Source organism: Rhinopithecus roxellana, chromosome 12, assembly GCF_007565055.1.
Source record: "Rhinopithecus roxellana isolate Shanxi Qingling chromosome 12, ASM756505v1, whole genome shotgun sequence".
In the NCBI taxonomy this organism is placed as follows: Eukaryota; Metazoa; Chordata; class Mammalia; order Primates; family Cercopithecidae; genus Rhinopithecus; species Rhinopithecus roxellana.
In genome coordinates, this window is record NC_044560.1 from 124,292,489 (window position 1) to 124,301,482 (window position 8,994).

The 8,994-nt window shown below is 48.5% G+C and overlaps 1 pseudogene; it reads left to right on the forward strand.

Annotated features, from left to right (window-relative positions):
• The first annotated feature begins 1,399 nt into the window (after positions 1 to 1,399).
• On the forward strand, positions 1,400 to 7,012 carry LOC115900759 (annotated as a pseudogene).
• Positions 7,013 to 8,994: the final 1,982 nt, after the last annotated feature.

Genomic DNA, 8,994 nt, shown 5'->3' on the forward strand with positions numbered 1-8,994 from the left:
TATGTGGAACTGTGAGTCTAGTCTATTAAACTTCTTTCTTTTGTAAATTGCTCAGTCTTGGGTATGTCTTTATCAGCAGCAGGAAAACGGACTAATACACCATCTCTGCCCCAGAATGGGCATCCTGAAGTCTGGGGGACCATCAGTTTGTCTAACCAGCCTTTGCAGAATGGACAAGAAGAAATACCTGAGGCTAATGCCTCTGACTCTCAATCTTATCCTCACTTAAAGGACTCAAGAGATGTGGATGGCTCCTTATCATGCCCCAGGAACCCTCTACCAGCTCTCCATCAGCCTTGTGATAAAAGTCAAGACCCTTAAATCTGTGTACAAGATTCTCTGTGACTTTGCCCTTGAACCCCAGCCAGCACAATAATGTCTCACATCATTTGGACTTAACCTCAGTGAAATTGAATGAATCAGATGTGCAGGTCTATGCACTGTAAGTTTTTGTTTGTTTGTTTGTTTGTCTTGAGACAGAGTCTCACTCTGTCACCCAGCCTGGAAAGCAGTGGTGCAATCTTGGCTCACTGCAACCTCTGCCTTTTGGGCTCAAGTGATTCTCCTGCCTCAGCCTCCTGAGTAGCTGGGATTACAGGTGCCTGCCACCACGCCCAGCTAATTTTTATATTTTTAGTAGAGACGGAGTTTCTCCATGTTGGCTAGTCTGGTCTCAAACTCCTGACCACAAGTGATTCACCTGACTTTGCCCCTCAAAGTGCTGGAATTACAGGTGTGAGCCACTGTGTCCGGCCTATGCACCTATACATTTTTATCTTCAGTTATTCTGTGTGATCAAGAGCCTCAGTTTTTAAGACTTTTTTCCCCAGATCCGGAGACTCTTCTTGGAGGTGGAAGAGTCAAGTCCAAAGTTTTTTTCCCTTAAGAAGCTGTTTGTCTATCTGTTCACCCATCTATCTGTTCATCCACCCATCCATCCAATCGCTTATCTATCTTTCCACTGCCCTCTGGCTCTACTCTGCACCAGGCCCTGTGATCATGCTGAGAATCTTGGAGATGAATCAAATATACCCTCTGATCTCCAGCAGCTCACAGTGGGATAGACAAAGATGATACAACTAGACAACAAAAAATATAAAAACATGAGTGCCATCTTGAGAAAAGTCAAAAGCCATGGAAGCATAGAGGATGTCCCTTCCCAGCCATGGGGATCAGAGGAGGCTTCCTAGCAGAGGAGACATTTGAGCTGGCTTTGAAGTACAAGAAGGCATTAGCTAGACAGGGAAAGCATGAAAGAGTCATGCAGAGAGTACTACATATGCAAAGGCCCAGAAAGGGTAAGAGAGCATGTTACACTGGTTGCAAACTATGTGCGGTGAAGATGGTTGAGGGGTGAGAGAGAAGTCACAGCGAGAGCCTAGTCCAGATTTCTTGCCCCATGAATTTGTTCCAGGTTCTTCTGGAAGTGGGCAGGGAGGAGGTGCCGATGGAGGCCCCACAGAGCCAGTGCGGCCTGTATTTAGCAACTGGTGCTAGGTTCGAGTGAGTACGCACTAGGCCTGGGGGATCCTTGGGCAAGAGGAGTTATGTGGCTCAGTTTCAGGCCATCTCCTCAAGCAGATGTGCATGAGCAGATGAGGCACAAACTGCAGTTGGGCAGATGGGGTCAATTCTTGGCTCTGTATAGACAGGTAACTTTGGACAAATCACTTTTTGAGCCTCAGTTTCCCATGGCTCAGTTGGGAATATATCATTTATCCTAGAAGGCTGGTGATAACATTACTTTTCTCCCTTCCCTTTTCCTTACAAGATGAATCCAAATGGTCACTCTAGGTGAGGCCCAGGGAGAGAACCCCTTGGTACCCAAACTTGCTTTCCCCGGTTCATTTTGGTCAGAGTGTCCAAAATATGGTTCTGAATACATCACCCACTGCTTGCGGAAAAAAGCACACATTTCTTAGTAAGGCATTCAAGAAATCTGAAACTTTTTAATATAATCTCTACCTTCTATTCATCCATCCACCCATCTGGCTGGCTGTCCTTTCATCTCTGTGTTCACCCCCTTATTCACTCAACAAACACTCATTTCTTGTCTCATCCCTCCTCCTCCTTTTCTTTCTTCTTATGCTCAGTCTCTCCAAATGGCCAGCTTCCTTGACCTCATGTTTGTGTGAACAGGCTCTTCCTTCTGTTCAGTGGATGCGGTGGGATGCTTCCCTTCTTTTCCTACCACTCACCTACTTTTTCTTCAAGGCCAAACTCAAAGGTTCCTTCCTCCATGAAGCCTCTTGCCTTATCAGCTATCCTCCTTCTGGTCTTCCACTCTTAATGGCTTATCTTTTTATGGGACATGTATTCCATAGCATTGTTTTTTTGTCTGTCTGTTACCCACTGGCCTTCCACCCTACTCCAGCAGGGTGGCCTCTTTGTACATTTGTTTAGGTTGTACACTGCACAGGAACACCCAGCTGAGGAATGTACCCTAATGTGAGGGCTGTACCTCTCTGGAGGGAAGAGTGCTTTTTTTCTAATTCATACAAAGGTACCTGTTCTCCAAGTGATGAGCTCAAGTGGCTGAGTTCACCCATATGGGGCACCTTTTTCTGTTTCCTACACAGGGGCTTTGAGTTAGTGGTGACCTTCCCTTGATTCTAAGTTTCTGTAGGCCAGGAACATGTTGGCTTCATCCCTGTTCCCCCAGCTCCTAGCATAGCAGTGCCAGGCCCCAGAGACCTCCATAAATGTTCTCGGAATTGAAAGGAGAAGGCTATCAGTAGTGAGTCTCTGTTCACTGGGCCTTGGAAGGGCAGGACTCATTGCCTATCTTGTAGGGAGACAAGGCTTCCGAGTTGATGCAGTGGTGATGGCAGGTTTGTTTGGAAATTCCCCAGTAAGTGGTGTTCTGGGCCTGTCTCCCAGGGACCTCAAGAGCTTGCTGGAAGACCTGCAGACCAGGGCTCCTCCAAATATTGTTTTAAACTGATTGATGCCATGCCAGGCAGGGAAAGGACAGGCATTTTTCATACATGAAAAACAATACATTCTGGGGCCAAGATGAAATTATTTTACATTTATACGATAACAGGCAGAGAGACAAAGACGATGTTTGAGGACGTTTAAACCCTCAAAATCATTAGTCACTGTCCCAGCAGGCTACACAAATAAATGATCAATGCACAGAAAAACAAGGCCCTCTGAGGTGTTTGCCCAAGACCACTTATGTGTCAAACAGACTTATTAGATGTGAAGGGAATGATTATTTGTACAAAGTGAAATGAACATGTGCAATAATATTGTAAAATGTTTATTAGTCTAGAGTGTGCTGAATGTTCCTAAAATATATCAGGTTCTCAGCTTGCATTTAATGTACTGTTATAAATGATATCACATCCTTCCAAGCCGATTTTCCGCTTAACGCTAAGCTTCTTTGCTGGGGAAATCGTGTTTTCAGATCCCAAGTATGAAAACATTGTGGGGTTAAACTCTCCCTTCTACTCCCTAACCCCCACCCCAATCAGTTACCTCCCTATAAAACTTGTCCTGAGTCTGGCTGGGAGGGATAGGGCAGTTGGTCAGGCCAGATGGTGGTTGGAAAAGGAAAAGGGGGTGAATGAGTTATTGTGGTGGGGACATTAGGCTGGAAGTCCGGTGATGCAGATTTCAGGATCTGCTCACTAATCTCCTGCTGTGTGACCTTGGGGTAGTCCCTTCCCCTCTCCAGGCCTTAATAATCTCAGTCAGAAAATAGGAATAAAGAGACTCCCAGAGCTATACGTTTACGTATTCTAAATCCCAGCTTACTGAGTCATGAGTCTGAAAGATAAAAAGAGATTCTGGAAGTGAACAAATAAAGTGATATAGAAAAATTCTTATTTTTTTCTATGATTCTGGCCAATTCTTACTTAACCTTTAAGGCCCTGACCAAATGTCCCCTCCTCTGGGAAGCCTTCTCTGACCCGCTAACCAGCTGGTCAGTCTGTCATCTTTGCGCTAACAGTGCGAAATCCTTGTGTCTCTTACTGCCCCACCCAGCTCATGGTATCACCACATCTCTCTGTGTGAACAGGCTCTTCCTTCTGTTCAGTGGGGAAAGCTCTGCAGGAAGGAGAAAGTGGCTTCGTTCTTTGCTCTGCTTAGACCAGCAGGACTCTCCTCCCTCAGTGAGTCGTCTGCCTCCTTGAATGCAGCCACTGTGCTGGCCAGCTTCCTGGCATGCATGTCCAGCTGTCAGCTTGCTCTGAACTGAGGTCCCCAAAAGATCCCCAGACCTGGGCCAGGCACAGAGCTGGTACTCAGGAAATGATTAGTGGATGCTGGATGGGGAGGAGCCGAGCTAGTGTGACCTTTGGAGGTTATCCCTCTCCCACTCCACATGTTAAAGATGAGAGTTGTATACCAGAGTAGGGAAGGGATTGACTTGGGGGCTACTCAGGCATCTTGGAGAAGGGTCAGAGAGAGTGTTTCCTATAACATGTCAACTCTGCACCCAAGAAGGAGGGGTAGAGGAGCCCAGCCAAATCCCTTGTCCTTGGCCCTGAACGGGGGTGGGAAGTATTGGTAGTGGGCAGTTCTTGGCATCAGCTGAGAGCACAGGGCTGGCTTTGGAGTTTGTGGAGGTGGTTAGGGATATGGGGGGTTTCCAGTTTCCTGGCTGAGTCATGTCCCTCTCCTTTTCCCTGCCTCACAAGGTTTGCTCAAAGGCCCCCTGGAGGGTGATCTTCTGTGAGCTCAACTGATGGTCTGGGGATCTTTTGGGGACCTCAGTTCAGAGCAAGCCGACAGCTGGACACGCGTGCCAGGAAGTTGGCCAGCTCAGCGACTGCATTCATGGAGGCAGACGACTTGTTGAGGCAGGAGAGTCCTGCTGGTCTAAGCAGAGCAGAGAATGAAGCCACTTTCTCCTTCCTTCGCAGCTTTCCCCAGAAATGACTGAAAGCAATCTACATGGAAATATATACTAAAATGTGGGGAAATAAAGTTAGAAGTAAGCATTCAAGGCAAAGATTAAAAAGTGTAGGAAGGTAGGGTGGATTCTGGAGTGAGGCTTCTAAGCAGGGATCCTCCCCTAAGGCAGGCCCTGCACGCTATGGAGGCAGGTCATGTGTGTCACTCCAGGCTTCCAGCAGAGGGGACCCAAGCAGGTATGGGATTTATTGTGCTCACAAGATAAACACACAACCTTTGCTTAGAAGAGGGGCCGGTCCTTTGATTTGAGGCCAGAGAAAAACTCCTGCGATTTCTCAAAAACGGGCACACCATGTCCCCAAGAGCTGCCTGTCAGCAACATAAGCTGGCTGCTTCTTCCTCTGCCTCCCGTTTCTTCTCTTTATTCTCTTGCTCCACCTTCTCTACTTCCTCCTCCTCCTCCTCCTCCTCCTCATCCTTTTTCTTCTTTTCATAGAGTTTAGGAAAGCAGTCCTTGGAACACAGAAAGAAGTGTTCCGTTCAAGATGAACCCCTGGTAACTGTCAGGGTGCTTGGGGTGGGAAGATAGCCAGGCCCCAGCATGAACTTCAGGCGGCCTGGGAAAGTGTTTCTCCCCACTATAGCAGTGGGCAGTGGTGGGTTCAGTGTTATCCCCACTGAAGTGCAGTGCTATACTGAGCATCTTATAATGAGGGCCTTCTACGTGCCAGACATTATTGGGTACATCCTATGTTAACTCGGTTGGTCCTCACAGCCTCCATTCAGGGTGGTTCTTCTTATTCTCAAGGTCATAGGCAGAATATGGAAGAGCTGGTTTTGGCACCAGGTTCTTGCACTCTCAGACTAGCCTCTGGCAGCCCCACTCCTGTCTCACTGTATGAACCTGAGCATTTCTATGGTCCTGACTCTTGATTTTCTCATCTGTACAGTGAAGGCCATGTGTCCCTGAGAGTCCCTTTAAGTGGACAGTCTGTGGTTGCCTGAGTAGCTGAGTCCCCCTTTGCACCGGGCTCAGGTAGACATTTGGGGTGCACAGGGACTACCTCTTGTTTTACCCTAAGTAACTCTTCCCCTTTGTCCCTTGGGCAGAGGCTCCTCCTGCTGGTTGCCCTTAGAACCTGTCCCTGGATTGGACCTCTCCCACAAACTCCCTTCCCAGAGAGACTGAGACTCACAGGGAATCTGCATTCCTCAAGCAGGGATGGAGCCTCAAGATTTAGCACCTGAATCAACTTCTTAGGCTGCTGTGGGTGGGATAGGCTAGGTGGTACAGTGAATTGGGGATTGGGACAGAATATTCTCTTGCTTTAAACCCCACTAATTACACTACAATCCAAATTCCTTGCCATGCCCGTACATGACTGGGCTCCTGCTTCCCCTCTGACCTTGTTTCCTCCTACTGCTCCAGGGTACTCAGCATCCCCTCACATCAAGACAGCCTTTACGGCTTCTGTATTAGTGAAGGCTACCCAAGCTGCTGCAACTGATACCACTCCCAGATTTCTGTGGCTTAGCCCGATAGTTGGTTTCTTGCTCACTTTAAGAGTCCAGTGGGCTGCTCCAGTGGCAATCATGGGCATATCACAGCCTCATGGTGCCTCTCATCATGATAAGCATGTTCTGGGGCTTCATCAGCTTCTTGGTTCCCTGGTTCATCCCTAAGAGTCTTAGCAGAGTAGTTATCAGCACCATATTGGTGACCTGTTCGGTTTGCTGCTTTTTTTTTTTTTTTTTTTTGAGACAGGATCTCTGTTGCCCAGGCTGCAGTGTAGTGGCACGATCTTGGCTCACTGCAGCCTCAACCTCCCAGGCTCAGGATCCTTCTCCCTCCTGAGCTTCCTGGGTAGCTGGGACAACAGGAGCATGCCATCATGCCTTGCTAATTTTTTGGTATTTTATGTAGAGATAGTGTTTCACCATGTTGCCCAGGATGGTCTCGAACTCCTGGGCTCAAGCAGTCCTCCCACTTCTGCCTCGCAAAGTGCTGAGATTATAGGCATGAGCCACTGCACCCAGCTACTGCTATCTCTTTTGGCTGATTGCAATTCTTTTTCATTTCTGTCCTCTCTTTGGACCACAGTTGAAAAATGAAAGCAGCTGGTATCGGAAGCATCACTGGCCTTGAGGAAGAAGACACGCTCTGTAGTGCTAGTCATTGATGTTAGGAGAAGAGAATTCCTTTTAGATGCAAAATGTCCTCCAAACCGAGACCTTCTTCCTTGACTTGCCTGTTTCGGGCATCAGCTGCCTTAAACATTCGCACCATATCTGAATATCTTATTCTACAATGCAGTATTTCTTCCTCCACTTTTTTTACACTTTGACTTACTATGTGCCTACCTAACCTAAACTGTGCTGACTCCACAAAGCGTTTATGCACTCTTCTGAGAGAAGATGCTCTTCTGAGAATATTTTATTCTCTCCTTGGAATCTGTGGATTTGAAGATGGCGCCTGTCTTCTCCTAACGTGGGAATCAGCGAAGCGTTTAAAAACTGCTGCAAGATAAACAAGACTGGGATAGGGCAGTCAGTAGGAGAGCACGTTCAGAGGGAAGCTCTGTCACAACAGAATTACACCAAACTATATTTTCAGGATGAACTTCTTACCTCTTCCATCTCTTGGAATAAAATATTTTTCTGCTTCCAAAATAAAACAAATGCAAATGTTCCTGCTCCGTGTGGTGATTCAGGGACCCAGAAGCCTTGCATTTGGTGGCCCTGCCATCTGCTGGGGTGCCGATCCTCTGTGCTCAGCTGGCTCAGGTGACAGCAGGGAGCAGAGACATAGGGAGCAGAGGCATAGGGAGCAGAGGCATAGGGAGCAGAGGCATAGGGAGTAGAGGCATAGAAGACCACAAGGGGGTTTTCTGGCCCAGACTTGAGGGTGGCCCTTCATAAAACCTAGTCATACGGCCACACCTAACTGCAAGGAAGGCTGGGGAATACGCTCTAGCTGTGCACCCAGGATAAAGTACAAATGTGTTTGGTGAATAGCTAGTTTGTTCCTGCTGCAGCCTTAAAAGCCTTTTCCTTTACCTCCACCAGGCCCGAGGGATGGGCAGCAGAATTAGCACCCCCCGTGTTGCAGATGCAGAAACAAGGCTCAGAGAGACTGTCCACCTTGCCTCTTCCCACCACCCACCAAGGTCACATAGTGAGTTGGTGTCAGAGACCATGTCTCCTGGCCTGGGGCCTGTGCTTCTTCAGCTAGAAGCAGCCCGGTCACCCAACCCTCAGCATCCCCCACTGGCCTGGTCCTCCCCTAAGGCCCTTACCAATCTCCACTTTGTGTCAGAATTCACCAGGGACCTGGTGGTTCCTGGTCCAGAGGTGAGCTTCTGCAGGGTGAATGTACCTGCAGTACATGGAGTACGTGTACCTGCAGTATATATCTAGCTCAGTACATGGAGTGGGGCCTGGTATGGGCATAGCACAGAAGACTGAGCAGGGAGAGGCTTGCTCAAACCTCAGAAGGGCTGAGAGGTGAATGAGAGGAAGACAAGAGCGAGTGGGTGACAAATGAACTTGCTGAGCAGTGACTGGGATGTCCACAGCACTCTCTGCTGCTGAAGTCCGCCTCTCCCCACCACCCACCATGCCCTGGCAGCATAAAATCCCAGTTCCACCTCTGTCCTCACTATTGTGCCCCTCCCGCTGTCCCATCTCCCACTGTGCTCCAGCCACGAGGGCCTGCTCCAGTGTTGCTGCCTGGGCTGAGGTCTTCTGTGGCCCCTCCAGGGGCACACTCACCTTCCTCCAACCTGCCCTGTGCCTGTGGCTGACCTGTGTGTCCCATCAGTGGGCTCTGTGGAGTCAGGCCTCCAGTTGGGTTTGGTCACTGTGGGGTACCCACAGAGAGAGAAGCAGTATGGGTCAGGGTCTTCATTCCCACAGTTCTCTTCTTATAGATGTCTTGGACTGGTGCCTTGATCAGAGGCCATCACTCCTCCCAAAGAAGCCGACTGTAAGTTCCGGGAATCACTCCTTCCCCTCTTCCCTTCAGGATGATAACAGTTTTGCTGCTACTGGCCCAAAGCTACTGCTCTATTCCTTGTGTTCCTTTCACAATAGCCTCGTTGTAAAGAATCTCTGCTTGAATTCTTCCTC